At 44.0% G+C, this 18707-nt stretch overlaps 1 long non-coding RNA gene across 1 annotated transcript; it reads left to right on the top strand.

Moving 5' to 3' along the window:
- The first annotated feature begins 14315 nt into the window (after positions 1–14315).
- On the top strand, positions 14316–18651 carry LOC123728103 (uncharacterized). The gene is made up of 2 exons (XR_006759947.1): positions 14316–14406; positions 18441–18651. It is a non-coding gene; the product is annotated as an uncharacterized LOC123728103 (long non-coding RNA).
- Positions 18652–18707: the final 56 nt, after the last annotated feature.

Below are 18707 nucleotides of genomic sequence, written 5' to 3' on the forward strand. Positions count from 1 at the left end.
GAGTGTGCAAAGCTGTCATCAAGGCAAAGGGTGGCTATTTGAAGAATCTCAAATATATTTTGATTTGTTTAAAACTTTTTTGGTTACTACATGATTCCATATGATCTATTTCATAGTTTTGATGTCTTCACTATTATTCTACAATGTAGAAAATAGTAAAAAAAAGAATAAAGAAAAAACTCTTGAATGAGTAGGTGTGTCACGATTGTTGTAAGGAGTGGACCAAAACACAGCGGGAAAATGTATACTCATCTTCTTTTTTATTTGAAGAAGGAAAAACAAAATAAACACGTATACAAAACAAACGACTCCAAACAGTCCCGTCAGGTGCAACAAACACTAAACCAGGAAATAACTACCCACCAACCCCCATAGAACAAACACCCCTATAAATAGGACCTTCAATCAGAGGCAACGAGAAGCAGCTGCCTCCAATTGAAGGTCAACCCAATAAACACCAAATAGAAATAAACCAACTAGAAATAACATAGAAATACACTAACATAGAACATAACCCAAACAACCCCGAACCACACTAAACAAACACCCCCTGCCACGCCCTGACCAAACTACAATAACAAACAGCCCCCTTACTGGTCAGGACGTGACAAGGTGTTCTAAAACTTTTGACTGGTAATGTGTATGTCCAACAAAATGCTTACTTGCAGGTTCCTTCTGGACAATGCAACAATAATATAATAAACGCAGTAGAATAGAATAGACATATTAGCAGTATAATGTACAATATATAGTCCAATATTCACATGTGTTTTGGTGGAAGCAGGGATTGGGGATTTATTATGTTTAAATCATACGTTTTGTGATGTGTGGAAAGAAATCAGGTCAGGAAAAAAAAACATGTTTGACCATTTAAAATAATGTTTACACAAACCATGAAATTATTTGATATCTATAGCTAGGTTTCCATCAGTGAAGGCTCAGAGGAGGAAGGGGAGGACCATCCTCCTCAGTGAATTTCATAAAAATAAAAGTTGTAAAACATTTCAAATGTTGTGCTTTTTAGATAAAACTATAATAAATATATTCACGTCACCAAATCAATGATTAAAACACACTGTTTTGCAATGAAGGTCTAGAGTAGCCTCAACTGCACTCTTTAGGGTAGCACCATGGTGTAGCCAGAGGACAGCTAGCTTCCTTCCTCCTCTGGGTACATTTAATTCAATACAAAACCTAGGAAGCTCATGGTTCTCAAACCCCTTCCATAGACTTACACGGTAATTATGACAACTTCCAGAGGTCGTCCTCCAACCTATTAGAGCTTCTGCTACATGAACTAACATTTTGTCCACCCAATCAAAGGATCAGATAATGAATTTAATACTGAAAGCATATGCTACAGCTAGCTAGCACTGCAGTGCATAACATGTGGTGAGCAGTTGACTCAAAGAGAGAGACAGACAATAGTTGAACAGTTTTGAACAAATTCATTTCTTCCAAAATGAAGAAGAAGCGAGATACAAAATTACGAAATCTATCAATTATGGAGGTACGACCCAGATGCAGACCACGTCGAATAAACAATCGTTTAATATTCCAACAGGGGCAGGCAAGACAGGTCAAGGCAGGTAAGGGTCAGTAAACCAGAGGTGGGGAAACGATACCGTGCGGCAGGAAGGGTCAGGGTAAGGCAGATGTCTGTAATCCAGAGGGGGGCAAAGGTACAAGTCGGCAGGCAGGGTCAGGCAGGCGGGCTCGGAGGACAGGCAAGGGTCAAAACCTGTAGGGCGAGAAAAGAGAAACTGGAAAAAGCAGGAGCTGAGACAAACGCTGGTTGACTTGAAGAAACAAGATGAACTGGCAACAGACAAACAGAGAACACAGGTATAAATACACAGGGGGAAGAGGGATGGGCCTGGAAACGGGAGACAAAAGGCTGTGAGACATGGATTTGACTTTGGACACATCAAAGGTGGGATGCATACGAAGGGTACCGGGCAACAGAAGACGAACAGCAGAAGGGCTAATTATCTTGGAGATGGGGAACAGGCCGATAAACTGGGGGGAGAGTTGGTGGGATTCCACCCGGAGGGGCAGATCCCGGGTGGATAGCCATACCTTCTGCCCGAGAAGATACCAGGGAGCCGGGGTCCGATGGCGATCTGCTTGTCGACAATACCTGGAGGTGGTCTTGAGGAGGGGGAGATGGGCCCACTCCAGGACCGTGGAGCGGACAGCATCAGGCATGAACATTCAGTTATCTGGGCCCCCCCCACCAGGGTCGGGCTGGGACCGCTGCGCCTTCCTGACCTGTTTCCCGTCGCCAGGCACGAGGTGGGAAGGATGGTCTCGGGCTTTGGGGTGGTAGCAGTGGGGTTATAGCGGCGAGACAGGGCATCCGACTTGACGTTCTTGGACCCAGGCCGGTAGGAGAGGGAAAACTTGAACCGGGTAAACAGCAGGGCCCATCTCGCCTGCCTGGAGTTGAGGCGCTTGGTGGTGCGGAGATACTCCAGGTTTTTGTGGTTGGTCCACACAATGAACAGATGTTCCGCACCGTCGAGCCAGTGCCTCCATTCCTCCAATGCCATCTTCACTGCGAGAAGCTCCCGATTCCCCACTTTGTTACTCCTCTCCGTGGCGGTGGCGGTGAGGAGGTGGGAGAAGGTGGCGCAGGGATGAAGCTTAAGGTCCCGGACAGAACGTTGAGACAGAACAGCCCCCACTCCAACATCCGAAGCGTCGGCCTCCACCACAAACTGACGGGAAGGGTCCAAATGAACCTGGATCGGAGCCAAGGTGAAGCAATGTTTAAGGTCCCGGAACGACCGGTCCGCGGCCGTGGACCACGGGAACAGAACCTTGGTAATGGTGAGGGCAGACAGGGGGAAGACCAGGGTGCTGTAAACCCGGATAAAGCAGCGATAAAAGTTGATTAACCCCAGGAAGCATTGCAGCTGCACCCTGGACGTAGGCTGAGGCCAATCCACCACCACTTTCACCTTCTCGGGATCCATCTTGACGCTCCCAGCAGAAATGACGTAGCCCAGAAAGGGAATGGTGGAGTGATGGAACTCGCATTTTCCCGCCTTAACAAACAACTGGTTCTCCAGAAGGCACTGGTGAACTTGCCGGACATGGAGCACGTGTTCTTGGGGGGAGCGGGAGAAGGCAAGGATGTCATCAATGTAGATGAAGACGAACTGGTTCAGCATGTTGCGGAGAACATCAGTCACCAGAGTCTGGAACACGGCAGGGGCGTTGGTGAGACCAAAGGGCATGACCAGATATCCATAGTGGCCGCTGACCGTGTTGAAGGCGGTTTTCCACTAGTCCCCCTCTCATATCCGCATCAGGTGGTAGGCGTTACGTAGATCCAGCTTGGAGAACACAGTGGCCCCCTGGAGCGGCTCGAATGCCTAGGAAATGAGTGGTAGTGGATAACGGTTCTTAACAGTGGTGTCATTGAGTCCCCGGTAGTCAATGCACGGGCGCAGGGTCTTGTCCTTCTTCTCCACAAAGGAGAATTCTGCACCAGCGGGAGAGGAAGAGGGATGGATAAATCCAGTAGCTAGGGAGTCCCCAATGTAGTCCTCCATAGCCTTGGTTTCAGGTTCCGACAGCGAGAACAGACACCCCCGGGGCGGCGTGGTGCTAGGGAGAAGGTCAATCCCGCAGTCATATGGGCGGTGCGGCGGAAGGGAAGTGGCCCGGGACTTGCAGAACACCTCCCGGAGGTCCTGGTACTCCGCGGGAATGGCATAGAGGTCTGGAACCACCTCCGAGGACCCAGGAAGACGTCCCGGGGCAGGTTGCGCCGACTTCAGACAATGGGTGTGGCAGAATGGACTCCAGCCCAAGATGGCACCCGTAGACCAGCTGATGAGTGGGTTGTGTCACTGGAGCCAGGAGAATCTCAAAACCACAGGGATCGGGGGGACTTGATGAGCAGGAACTGAATGGTCTTGCTGTGATTCCCTGACACCCGTAGGTTGATGGGTGTTCTGTTATGGGTGACTTGACCTATAGAGCGCCCATCCAACGCTCTAACATCCACGGGAATGAAGAGGGGCTGAGTGGGGATGTTCAGCTCAGTGTGGCATCCAAAAAGCTCTCATCGGCCCCAGAGTCAATGAGGACCCGGAGAGATTTGGACTGGTTTCCCCACAGCAGAATTACATGAAAGTGGTGCGAGTAAGGGAAGCAGAAAAGTTCCCCATATGGCCCACCCGAGTACCTGCTCCTACTGGTGAGCCTGGTCATTTACCAGGCACGAGGATACAAAATGACCAAAAGTCCCACAATACAGACGGCTCCTTGTGCTGATCCGGTGTTGCCGTTCCGCTGGCGACACCCAGCCCTGCCTAGTTGCATGGGCTCGGGAAACAGTGCCTCGGCCCTCCTCGGTGACCCTCGAGGAAGGTCGGGAAATCTCGGGTGCTCTCGGTCACGGGACCGTCGGGGACTTCCTGGATGACTCGGAGGCGAGGTGGAATCCCTGGACGTGCGAGTGAAATCGGATTTCCTCTCCATCCGTCGTTCCCGCAATCGCCCAGATGGTCAAAGCAATGAGGGAGTCAAAATCTGTGGGTAGCTCGTCCTTAACCTCCTCTGAGACACCATGCAGGAACATGTCAAACAGTGCTTCCGGGTTCCACGCACTCTCCGCTGCCAACGTACAGAAATCCACCACATAGTCAGCCACATTGCGGGCATCCTGCCGGAGCTGGATTAGCTTTCAGGCAGCTTCTCTCCCGGAAAACGGGGCATCAAAGACCTTCCTCACCTCTCCCACGAACCCCTCCAGGCTCACGCATATGTCCGGCTGTTGTTTCCATACGACGGTAGTCCAGGTGAGAGCCCTTCCAGACATCAGCGTGATGAGGTAGGCTATTTTGGAGCAATCCGAGGGGAAGGAGGAGGGCTGAAGCTTGAAAATGAGGGCACACTGAGCTAAAAATGCCCGACAGTTGCTCAGCTCTCCATTAAAGTGTTCCGGAGGAGGTAACCGGGGCTCCCGGAAGGTGGAGTGGCCGGTGGGGCGGTGCTGCTAACCGCCGAGTTGCCCCCGAGACGACCCACAGAATTGCTCCAGCAGTATGTCGAACGCCCGGTCATGGCACTCAGCCAACGTTTGGACCCCCTCCATCAGCCCACAAAGCAATCCCTCGTGCCTACCAATGGAGGCTCCTTGGGAGAAGATGGAGTTGCGCAGCTGGTCCGGGTCTGCTGGGTCAGTCAGGTCCAGTTCGTACTATCAGGTATGGAGGTAAGACCCAGATGCAGACCACATCAAAATAAACAATTGTTTAATATTCCAACAGGGGCAGGCAATAGACAGGTCAAGGCAGGTAGGGGTCAGTAAACCAGAGGTGGGGCAATGGTACCGGGCGGCAGGCAGGGTCAGGGTCAGGCAGAGTGGTCAGGCAGGTGGGCTCGGAGTCAGGACAGGCAAGGGTCAAAACCAGGAGGGCGAGAAAAGAGAGACTGGAAAGAGCAGGAGCTGAGACACAAAACGCTGGTTGACTTGAACAAACAAGACAAACTGGCAACAGACAGAGAACTCAGGTATAAATACACAGGGGATAATGGGGAAGATGGGCGACACCTGGAGGAGGGTGGAGACAATCACAAAGACAGGTGAAACAGATCAGGGTGTGACATTTCTCCTACTTTCAGTTTAATTTACTTAGCTAGCAAATGCACATTGAGGGATGCTATGTTAGCTAGCTGGCTATGACTATCCAAAACAACACTGGAACTCTTCCAAGTCAAGTTAAGCTTTTGGTTTTAACAATTTACACCCGCCGGTGTAAGTGCTAAACTGCTTACTGACTGTACACTAACTTTACTGCATGATTGTAGCAGCTTTACTAACGCGTTATTTCTATTAGTTATGTTGACTATGACGTTACTTTAGATAATTTGCTGACAACGATGTAGGCTGTGTGTAGCGGTTATGATATGGTTTGGCTTGGAAAGTTTTTTTTGCCTGGTCACATACAGCTGATGTGTTGTGCACTGAAGTCCACAAACCAAGGGAAAAGGTGAGAGGAGGAGAGCGCATAGATGCGACAAGGAATACAATATGTTTGCTATGAAAGTGAGGAAGGAATCAGGGGTGTAATGATTCTGTTGAAAACATTTTCTTAAACGGAAGCAAATGGAACGGGGATAAACATAATTGCATTTCTACAATAGAAACTCTTGTTTGCAACTGTTGTACTAATGATTACACCCTAAATCAGCAAGAGTGTGCAAGGCAGTATTGAATGTGTCACTGTCTGTCCATGTGTCACCTCAAATATTCTCTTGACCTGTTTGCACCTACGTTGTAAACTTTCATTTGTAGGCTAGGTTGTAGCAACCTCATGATGAGTAAAGGGAAAATTCAAGTATCATGTAGTAGCCTAAACCTATCGCTGTTACATTGAACTGGGTGAATAGACTAAGATGACAGTCATCCAATATGCTGTAATAGAAATAAGGCCAAGCTCATGAAAAACAATGGCACCTATCGCCACTGGTTTACATACAACTGTGACAGATTTATGTGAATTTTCTAAAATCTGCACAAGCAAAATCTGCACATTTTCCCACCATTGGTGTGTTTCCACCAAATTAACTTGTTGCAGATAAAAATCATTGTGTGATGTAGTGTGCACAAAATGTTCTTAAAATGTCACTGACATTAAATAGAAAATGAGTTTACTCTGGTCTTGGCACATGTTGTCTAGCCAACAGCTTGCAGATACAGTGCGGGTAGACTGTGGGGGTATGTTATAGTCTACAATAGCTAGGTTTTATTCCAATTGACGACAGATTTTCATGCAAATATTCTAAAATCTGGATAGAAACAATATGCACATTTTCCCACCAGAGATGTGTTTCAATCAAATTGACTTGTTGCAGATTAAAGGCTTTGCGTGTAAAAAATACCTTTAACGATGTGCACTGAGAGTCGGGAAGCAAGTTCAGGGAGTGAGTGTTTTAATAAATAAACACAACATAATACAAAAATTAGAATCATGAACAATGCACAGAACTGACACAGGAACAGAAACAATAAAGCCTGGGGAAGGAACCAAAGGGAGTGACATATATAGGGAAGGTAATCAGGGAAGTGATGGAGCCCAGGTGAGTCTGACGACGCGCAGGTGCGCGTAACGATGGTGACAGGTGTGCGGCATAACGAGCAGCCTGGTGACTTAGAGGCCGGAGAGGGAGCACAGGTGACAGTACTGAATAAAACATCACATTTAAATGGGTTTCCCATTTTTTTCCAACTCTACTGATGGTTTTATCATGACAAAAATCGGGTTATATAGCAAATGTGCCCACTCTGGTCTTGGCACATATGCTCTAGCACAGTATCCCAGGGGTACGCGCAATGCCGTCGGGGGTATGCCAAATAAAAATGTGATTCACATTTCAAACAGTCAATTTAGTAAGGTCCATTAAGACACATTCCAGCTCTACTGGTAGTACTGCTACAACCAGCAGTACTACACCTGCACCCGTCGACGACACAAGTCGCACATCCAATGCTAGCATCAGTAATTCTGCATTTGTTTGTTAGCCAAGCTAGCATGGACACTGACAGTTGTGAATGTGATGCAGCCGAAGAGCTACTGCCCCCTTACCCGGGAAAGCACCAAACAATAGACAGGGACGTTGGACAATCGAAGAGGCTCAATTATAATGAGAACTACATTGATTTGGGGTTCACTTATATTGGGAGTAGTGCCTTTCCTCAGCTACAGTTTGTTATATGTGCAAAAGTACTATCTCACAACTCAATGAAACCTTCAGTCTTGTGCAGACATTTAGAAACAAACAAAACATGCCAATTTGAAAAATAAACCACAGGAGTTTTTGGAGCGAGAATTAAGACTACTTTCGAATAGTAAGACGTATAAAAGCAACAGATACCATTAATAAGAAGGGGCTAGAAGCATCTTATATGGTGAGCTACCGAGTGGCTAGGAAAGGCAAGACCCATACTATTGTGGAGGACTTAATTCTTCCTGCTGCCGTGGATATGTCTGGGACAATGCTGGGGGAATGGCCAAAATAACTACCGTATACGGACAATGTCTTCATCAAACAACATTGTTTATGACGCATCAGTGACATGGCAAGAGATGTTTTGAAACAATTACTGCTTCGCATACAAGACAATGAATTCTATGCGTTACAGCTGGATGAGTCAACAGACATGGCGGGCCTGGCACAGCTCCTGGTATATGTCCGTTACATTTATGGGGGGTCAATGGAGGAAGCCAGGACAACAGGATAGGACATTTTTAACTTCTCTGGCCTAGGTGGGATGTGACCGTCCCACACTATTCAACAGCCAGTGAAATAGCATGACGCGAAATACAAAACAGCAAAAATATCATAATTTCAATTTCTCAAACATACGACTATTTTACACCACTTTAAAGATACACTTCTCCTTAATGTAACCACATTGTCCGATTTCAAAAAGGCTTTACAGCGAAAGCAAAACATTAGATTATGTTAGGAGAGTACATAGACAAAAATAACCACACAGCCATTTTCCAAGCAAGGATATATGTCACAAAAACCCAAAACACAGCTAAATGCAGCACTAACCTTTGACGATCTTCATCAGGTGACACTCCTAGGACATCATGTTACACAATATATGTATGTTTTGTTAGATAAAGTTCATATTTATATCCAAAAACAGCATTTTACATTGGCGCGTGACGTTCAGAAAATGTATTCCCACCATAACTGCCGGTGAATGTGCACATCAATTTACAAAAATACTCATCATAAACGTTGACAAAATATATAACAATTATTTAAAGAATTATAGATAGACTACTCCTGGATGCAACCGCTGTGTCAGATTTTTAAATAGCTTTACGGAGAAAGCACATTTTTCAATATTCTGAGTACATAGCTCGCCATCACAGCAAGCTATACAGACACCCGCCAAGTTCGGGGTCACCTAAACTCAGAATTAGTATTATAAATATTCTCTTATCTTTGCTGATCTTCATCAGAATGCACTCCCAGGACTGCTACTTCCACAAGAAATGTTGTTTTTGTTCGAAATAATCCATATTTATGTCCAAATACCTCAGTTTTGTTTGTGCGTACAGAGCACTATCCAAAGGCATAACGCGCGAGCGCAGTACCAGAGACGAAAAGTCAAAATGTTCCATTACCGTTCTTAGAAGCATGTCAAACGTTGTTTAAAATCAATCTTTATGGTATTTTTAACGTAAAAATGCGATAATATTCCAACCGGACAATAGCATATTCATTCAAGAAGAAAAAGAAGGAACGGCGCACTCGCAGGATCGCGCATATCCAATCCCTTTGTCCCCAGGCAGTCCACTGATTGACTGAGCTACTATTCTCTGCCCAGTGACAGGAGAATGCTGAAAGAAGTTTCTGAAGGCTGTTGACAGCCAATGGAAGCCTTAGGAAGTGCAACGTGACCCCACAGACACTGTAGTTTCGATAGAGATTCAAAAGAAGAACTACAATTCTCAGACTTTCCACTTCCTGGTTGGATTTTTCTCAGGTTTTTGCCTGCCATATGGGTTCTGTTATACTCACAGACATCATTCAAACAGTTTTAGAAACTTCAGATTGTTTTCTATCCAAATCTACTAATAATATGCATATTCTAGTTTCTGGGCCAGAGTAGTAACCAGTTTAATTTGGGTACGTTTTTCATCCGGCCGTGAAAATACTGCCCCCTATACTTTAAGAAGTTTAAAGTACTGTACAGCTTTGTGACATCAAATGGACTTTGGTGGTCAAGATGTGTTGGTATCTGTACTGGTGGTGCAAAAGCCATGACAGGAAAACAGTGGAGTGGTAACGGGCGTGCAAGCAGTTGCTCCCGACGCCACTTGGGTACACTGCAGCATCCACCGAGAGGCTCTTGCTGCCAAGGGAATGCCTGACAGCTTGAAATAAGTTTTGGACACTGCAGTGAAAATGGTTAACTTTGTTAAAGCAAGGCCCCTGAAATCTCGTGTATTTTCTGCACTATGCAATGATATGGGCAGCGACCATGTATCGTTTTTACAACATACAGAAGTGCGCTGGTTATCAAGGGGCAAAGTATTGACACGTTTTTTTTTTTATTGTGAGACGAGCTTAAAGTTTTCTTTACTGACCATAATTTTCACTTGTCTGACCGCTTGCATAATGACGAGTTTCTCACATGACTGGCCTATCTGGGTGATGTTTTTTCTCGCCTGCATGATCTGAATCTAGGATTACAGGGACTCTCCGCAACTATATTCAATGTGCGGGACAACATTGACGCTATGATTAAGATGTTGAAGCTCTTCTCTGTCTGCATTAATAAGGACAACACACAGGTCATTCCATCATTGTATGATTTTTTGTGTGCAAATGAACTCAAGCTTACAGACAATGTCAAATGTGATATAGCGAAGCACCTGAGTGAGTTGGGTGTGCAATTACGCAGGTACTTTCCTGAAACGGATGACACAAACAACTGGATTTGTTATCCCTTTCATGCCCTGCCTCCAGTCCACTAAACGACATCTGAACAAGAGAGCCTCATTGAAATTGCAACAAGCGGTTCTGTGAAAATGTAATTTAATCAGAGGCCACTGGCAGATTTCTGGATTAGGCTGCGCTCAGTATCCTGCCTTGGCAAATCAAGCTGTTAAGACACTGATGCCCTTTGCAACCACGTACCTATGTGAGAGTGGATTCCCAGCCCTCACTAGCATGAAAACTAAATACAGGCACAGACTGTGTGTGGAAAATTATTTAAGACAGAGACTCTCTCCAATACAACCCAACATTGTAGAGTCCTTTCAAGCACACCCTTGTCATTAACCTGTGGTGAGTTATTCACAATTTACGATGAACAAATAAGGTTTTATATGTAAGATGGTTAAATAAAGAGCAAAATTATTGATTATTATAATATTATTATTTGTGCCCTGGTCCTATAAGAACTCTTTGTCACGTCCTACGAGCCAGGTTGTGACAAAAACTCACACTCATTCTCATATTTAATAAATGCATCATATAGTGTGTGTGTGGAAGGCTTACAATGATGGCAAAAAACAACATTTGAGAGTGCGCTGACCCTGGTGCTAGAGGTGGTACGCAGCTGGAGGTTGAATGTTTGAAGGGGCATGGAACTATAAAAAGTTTGGGAACCATTGTCTAGCAGATACAGTGTGGGTATAGCCTTCTGCATGATGAGATTATTACGGATAAGAGCAAGATTATTATTTTTTGTCAAATTGCAGTCAAGCCATTTGGAGTCCTGGGACACCGACCTCCAGTTTTTTCCTTAACAAAGAAGCTTGAAACAAGGGAGACTCGAACCCACGGTTACTGTACCCTGTGGATTCCTAATTAACCAACTGAGTAGTACAATACTAATAGAGGTACATGACAGCTATTGGACAAGACCACAAGGTTTATTTTACGCTGTATGATAAACTTAAATGTTGTATAGGCCTCCTTTATCTACGTTTCCGTAAATGCACATTGATGTGTGTAAAACTGATAAGCAGAAATGTGGGATTTTCGCATATATGTGAAAACGTGCCTTTTGAATTTAGTCTAACGTTAGTAGCTAGTATCCTGTCAAGGATGCATCATGCAATATTGGCACACTACCCTTGTGACAGACCAACTGGAACAAAAGGAAAAGTGAAAATGTTTCAAATATCCCTCTAGTGGCCATGTTGACCTATTTTAAAGGGGATCCGCACCCGCTGATTTCGTCTCCTTTTTTTTGCCTGCTCCATATGAAATGCTGTCGGCCATGATGGAAGACAAATGTGAGTTGGCTTGGGGGTGTGGTTTGATGTGTGGTGTTTCTTGGGTGCCACGACCAAGACACACCCATCTGTCAGAACCTTGCCCACAGCTGTTTCCCCACTCAATCACAACAAACAAACCTCCTGCAGGTTGAGTTCAATAACTACAGGCAGATGTATGGTGAGATGCCGGAATAAGAAGCTTTGAATTGGTCATTAGCCTACAGAGTAATATGAGAAGAAGGCAATTGCTGAATTTATGTTAAAATATTATTTGTCACATGCTTCGTAATCAACAGGTTCAGACTAATAGTGAAATGCTTACTTAGGGCCCTTCCCAACAATGCAGAGAGAAAAATATAACAATTTTAGAAAAATAATAAATACACAGATATTCAGATATTCTAAACTAAGTATTTTGATAACTTCAAATGTAGTAACAGGTCCATGTAGAATAAACAACCCTTTACATAATACCATAGAATCAGTGTTCTGCTAATATAACAATGTGCACCTTTCATCTTTCATTGTCATTCCCTGCTGATACAGATACTGTGCTTATCGGCATTTTGTCTGGTAGTGAATGGGGCTACCTTGGCAAACATGTCAGAGTGGTCATACCTTCCTGTGTGGTGTCCCGTATACAACAGGAGTGGTGCAGAACACACAGGGTTTCTCCCTCCCCATATTGACTGATACCATTAAATTCAATAATGAAAAAAGACAATACAAGTAAAAGTTGTGTCTAGTAAAATGTTAATACTGAGGACCAGGTCTCTCTCCATTCAGATGAATCAGTTTTAATTCCGTCTGTCATTCTGGACTTCATCATCTAGCAAGTCTCCATCTGTTGGCTCCATACATGTTTCTGTGAACACATACACACAAAGTCACTGTTTTATTACCAATGGCAGTTAGGAAAGGTAATATCTGACACACAAACAGGTACTATGTTGAAGTTTGAACAGGTCAGAATAAACCTACCCAATTATGGTCTCCCCACCAAACGACTGAGGATGCCATCTGGCAAAAGCATCTCCAGTCCATCTGTAGAAATAGGCAGAGTTGAGACAGAGCTTATCAGTGACACATTGACTGAAAGGGTGTTGCTATTACAGGAAATGTGGATGTGTAGAGTATCAGGTCTCTCTGCATCTCATGCATCTGTGAACAAATACACACAGTCACTGTTCTATAACCAATGGCAGTTAGGATAGGTGATATCTGGCACACAAACATATACTACATTTAACAAAAATAGAAATGCAACATGTAAAGTGTTGGTCCCATGTTTCATGAGCTGAAATAAAAAATCCCAGACATTTTCAATACGCACAAAAACCTAATTTCTCTCAAATTTTGTGCATAATTTGTTAACATCCCTGTTAGTGAGCCTATCTCCTTTGCCAAGATAATCCATCCACCTGACACGTGTGGCATATCAAGAAGCTGATTAAACAGCATGATCATTACACAGGTGCACCTTGTGCTGGGGACAATAAAAGGCCACTAAAATGCTCAGTTTTGTCAGACAACACAATGTCACACAGTCTCAAGTTTTGAGGGAGAGTTCAATTGGGCTGCTGACAGCAGGAATGTCTACCAGAGCAGTTGCCAGAGAATTGAATGTTAATTTCTCTACCATAAGCTGCCTCCAAAGTAAGTTTTGAGAATTTGCCTGTAGGTCCAACCGGCCTCACAACCTCAGACTATGTGTAACCACTCCAGCCCAGGACCTCCACATCCGGCTTCTTCAACTGCAGGATCGTCTGAGACCATCCACCCGGACAGCTGATGAATCTGTGGGATTGCAAAACCGAAGAATTGCTGCACAAACTGTCAGCAACCTTCTCAGGGAACTTCATCTGTGTTCTCGTCGTCCTCACCAGGGTCTTGACCTGACTGCAGTTCGCCGTTGTAACCGACTTCAGTAGACAAATGTTCACCGTCGATGGCCACTGGCATGCTCGAGAAGTTTGCTCTTCACAGATGAATCCCAGTTTCAACTGTACCGGGCAGATGAAAGACAGTGTGTTTTAGCGTTGTGTGAGCAAGTGGTTTGATGATGTCAACGTTGTGAATAGAGTGCCCCATGGTGGCACCACTACCTCGATGGGGCACTCTGTTCACAACGTTGACATCAGCAAACCGCTCGCCCACACGACCCCATGGTTATGGTATGGGCAGACAAGCTAAGGACAACGAACACAATTGCATTTTATCAATGGGAATTTGAATGCACAGAGATATTGTGACGGCCTGAGTCCCATTGTCTTGAGGCCCATTGTCTTGCCATTTTTCCATTGCCATCACCTTTTTTTAAGGACTCTGTGACCAACAGATACATATCTGTATTCCCAGTCATGTGAAATCCACAGATTAGGGCCAAATTTATTTATTTCAATTGACAGATTTATTTTTATGAACTGTAACTCAGTAAAATCTTTGAAATTGTTGCATGTTGAGTTTATATTATTGTACAGTATATGTTGAAGTTTGAAGTATACCTACCTAATTCTGTTCTCCATATCGACGACTGTTGGTTAGCAGGCAAGAGGTGAAGCTGGAGGTGAGATCTTTGCCAGAGCCCCAATGATGGCCATAGCAGCAAAGACCAGCTCTTGTCCCCTCACCAAAGGTACTGGTTGGTCACACACACACACACAAACACACACACACACACACACACACACACACACACACACACCTTGTGGAACCAACCTGATCTCTGCGTTCACCTTTCTAGTTCATGTCATAAAATGTGAAGTGAAATAGAATTGTGAACACAGCAGTCAGGCTTGTTCCACAAGGGTAGGTTATGCCCTGGACTTTATATGGGGTGGCAGGTAGCCTAGCAGTTAAGAGTGTTGATTCAGTAATCAAAAGGTTGCCTTTTCGAATCCCCCTGCTGACTAGGTAAAAAAAGTGTTGATGTACTCTTGAGGAAGGCACTTAATCCTAATTACTCCTCTGAATAAGAGTGTCTGCTAAATGTAAATATGTGTTTAAGAAGTAAAAAATAAGCAACAGATAATGTCAGTTTACTACATAAATTATTTTTCACAATTGGGTTATCAAATGTATTGAAGTTGCTGCTATCTAGGTAATATCAGCTATGATTATCAAAATATACGGTACATTTACATTTACATTTACATTTACATTTATGTCATTTAGCAGACGCTCTTATCCAGAGCGACTACTTAACCATCAGTCTATGGTCTAGCTAGCGATATACTCACCACTAGTGTGCTTGGTTATCTGATGGCAAAAGCTAACGTAGTGTTTTATCACGTGCAACTATGGGGACAATAGTAATTGGCTGATGCGGATTTTGAGATGGAGAAAAAGTTTAAGAGCTGGATTCTGTCCGTATCGTAAAAGTATTGTGGAAGATCTGCGTAAAAATTAAAAGGTAATTTACGATTGAGCCAACATATGCAGCGTTTACCGTGAATGCAGTCTCCCCAAATGCGGAACATTGCCTTTAAATTTAAATTGCTCTATAACACGCAATACTTTTGCGATACAGATTGAATCCAGCCATATGTGTAAACTTTTTCTAACATTCGGGAGTATGGACCCGAGGAGTTTTATTAAACTTGGGGCTCGATTGAATCGGTATTGCCGAAGTTCAGAGCTATAGCGCGATTAAAATTTAAAGGAAATGTTTTTGCGTTAGCAGAGCGTGCACTCACGGTAAACGCTGCATATCTCGGCTCAATCCGAAATTACGTTTACATTTCTAATTGATATCATTGCTGGAGTACATTAATTGCTACAAACGACAATGTACACATTTTCAAATCGAGATAGCTGTGATTGTCTGGTCATAAATCTGCTAACAATTTCATATATTAGTAATATTAAAATGTTCTTGTAGAAATTGCCCAATGTCAATATGTCTTGCATGGCATAACTTATATTTCAATACATAATAGCTTTATAAAACACTCATGACTAGTGATGACTGGTGTTTACAGTCATGGTAGCGCATAGAGCTAAAGGACTCTTCGTTGCAATTATAGTGTCTGTGACAGCATGGGCAGCGCCATTGAGGCTATCTCCATTTTTAAGTAGTCAGTTTTATTCACAAGTGGCTGATCCCTCCTGATGACCCGGTTGGACATGAGTCCAACAGGGTCACCAGAAGGGATCAGCCAGTGACGTTGGAAGTCCCACCCAGTTGACTGCATTAAAATGTTGGAAGCCCTCAATGGTGCTGTTCATGCTGATACGGCATTTTGGCCACAGGAGGCCTCTATCATTATCTGTGTTGTATCAAGTAACACCCATTTTAAATGATATACCCATGATGCTTTGCATTAATTATTCAAAGGAGCCACTCCCGTTAGTCTTAACATCACCAAAGCCCTGAAGTGCGTTCTGTCGCTTGAATGTTTGCTATGTTGCGGAACAGTTTGTACTGAAAAACCATGTGTTTGATACCATTCCATTCACTCCATTATGAGTCGTCCTCCCCTCACCAGCCTCCACCGTTGAGAGTATCCCTAGCCTATATCCAAGAATCTTGACTGAAATCCTTTTTTTCATTTATGTATGACAATGTGACTGTCATACATAAATGAAATCAATGTGACTGGTTTCCATCCCAGTGCTGACAGAGGGGGAAATCATGCGGGAGAGAGCCTGAGGGTTGCTGGCATCAATATCTCAGGTGCCTCTAAAACCCAATGTGTGATCTTGCGTCTGTGTGTGTGTATATCGGAGGGGTTGGATAAAAAAGCAGAAGACACACTTCCATCTCATAAGGACTAATACAAGTTTATCTCATCTTCATTTAGTTTAGCTGATTAAATCTATTTTCTCCAGCTGATCTGTAACTGCAGCAGCAACAACCATCTCTCCTTTTCACTGGGACCTATACACCATATCCCCATCCCTAATGGCCCTTTGTTGTGCACTTTTCACCAGGGCCTATAAGGATCTGCTCAAAAGTAGTAACTACACTTGACACAATAATGACAAGATATTTCCGTTTTCTCATTTAGCAGACACTCTTATACAGAACAATTAGGGTTAAGTGCCTTGCTCAAGGACACATCAACAGATTTTCACCTAATCAGCTCAGGGATTCAAACCCGCAACCTTTCAGTTACTGGCCCATTAGGCTACCTGCCTAGTTTTCCTGTTAGCAGAATTGAACACCCAGTATGAACTCTGTTACATCAACAGTTTCAGAACACCTGATGATTCTGAGGGTGATGTTAATGGATCAGAACACATGGGTTCAACCTTCACTGTCCCAGCAATAGACACCAACCAGTTTCAGAACACCTGGATGACTCTGAGGGTGATGTTAATGGATCAGGACACATGGGTTCAACCTTCACTGTCCCAGCAATAGACACCAACCAGTTTCAGAACACCTGGATGACTCTGAGGGTGATGTTAATGGATCAGGACACATGGGTTCAACCTTCACTGTCCCAGCAATAGACACCAACCAGTTTCAGAACACCTGGATGACTCTGAGGGTGATGTTAATGGATCAGGACACATGGGTTCAACCTTCACTGTCCCAGCAATAGACACCAACCAGTTTCAGAACACCTGGATGACTCTGAGGGTGATGTTAATGGATCAGGACACATGGGTTCAATCTTCACTGTCCCAGCAATAGACACCAACCAAATGATTATGAACTGAAATGTGGAAAACATGTCAAGCAAACAGGATATGACTCACAAGGTTGCGTCCTGGAACAACCAAACGGTGTGCTCATTCACTCACTTTCTCTTTCTCAGTCATTATTGATATTGTTGTACTGTAATAAATTAAGAATTTGCCTTTTGGCTCATTGGGTAAAAGCTGACACACTGCCCAGCAGTTGTATAATGTGTTCTAGAATGGGGGTGATTCTTTCATTGTTAACAGCTTGCGTCTGTCGATGATGCGAATGCAATGCAATGTTGGTTCAAAACCTTTTCTGACACATTAGTTTAGTGTAAGATATAATTGCCTGTTTGAATATGATGGATGAAGTACCTTTGTGCCTGAAGTGATGATGATGATATGAATATTATGTGAATATCAAGCTTATGTGTGGCATGAAGAGTGTGTGTTTCTACTATTATAACAACTTGGGTTGTAGCAATCCAGATTCATACCACGTTCATACACGTAATGGTGTTAAGAATGAACAAGATTTCAGGAGAGAGGACCAGACTTGAACGCAACCACCTTAACTAGCCTTGAACGCAGCTCCCTTGTAACTCAACAAGCACCAGCTTCTACTCGTTGCCAATCAGCCTCCACGCCTGTTCGCAACACTGCAACATCAACATATGTAAAAATGGCAGGTTTCTATGTTTTGTAGAAAAAAACAATGACAGAATCAACCACTTAGTCGACAATAAGTAGGCAATATCTACTCACAATTGGTCAAAATCACACGATGCACATTAATAATATATTTGGAAACACTTATCTTCCTCTACAAAACATAGAAACGCACCATTTTCACACATGTTGATGTTGGTGTGATGCTGGAAATGATAAATATGAAGTTGAAAAATTGTGAACTTTCCCTTTAAACCTGACCAAACGAACATTCTGCCTCTTTGTTCTGCAGTGCATGTCTGTTGCACCACATTGCCTTACTAGCCTTATCAAGTGTTGCATCCCTCACCTTCTCCACCTTCTATATAGGATCTCTTACGTTCTTCCAAAGATCTCCTGGGGGGATTGGAATCACCACAGCAGCCTATCTACCACGGCCTGATGATGATGATGATGTCTACCTGAGACTCCAAGCCAAACTCTACGGAGTCCATCCCCTGGATCCTTCACCTGCAGCCCTTGCCTTCATCCCGTCCATTCTCACATCCATTCCATTTCCTCAATAAATATTCGAAACCCATTTCGATGTCTGGTCCTTAAACTCGGGAATTTGTAATAGTTTTTTATTGACTTTGA

The sequence above is a fragment of the Salmo salar genome, chromosome 17 (assembly GCF_965601325.2).
Source record: "Salmo salar chromosome 17, fSalSal1, whole genome shotgun sequence".
Lineage (NCBI taxonomy): Eukaryota > Metazoa > Chordata > Actinopteri > Salmoniformes > Salmonidae > Salmo > Salmo salar.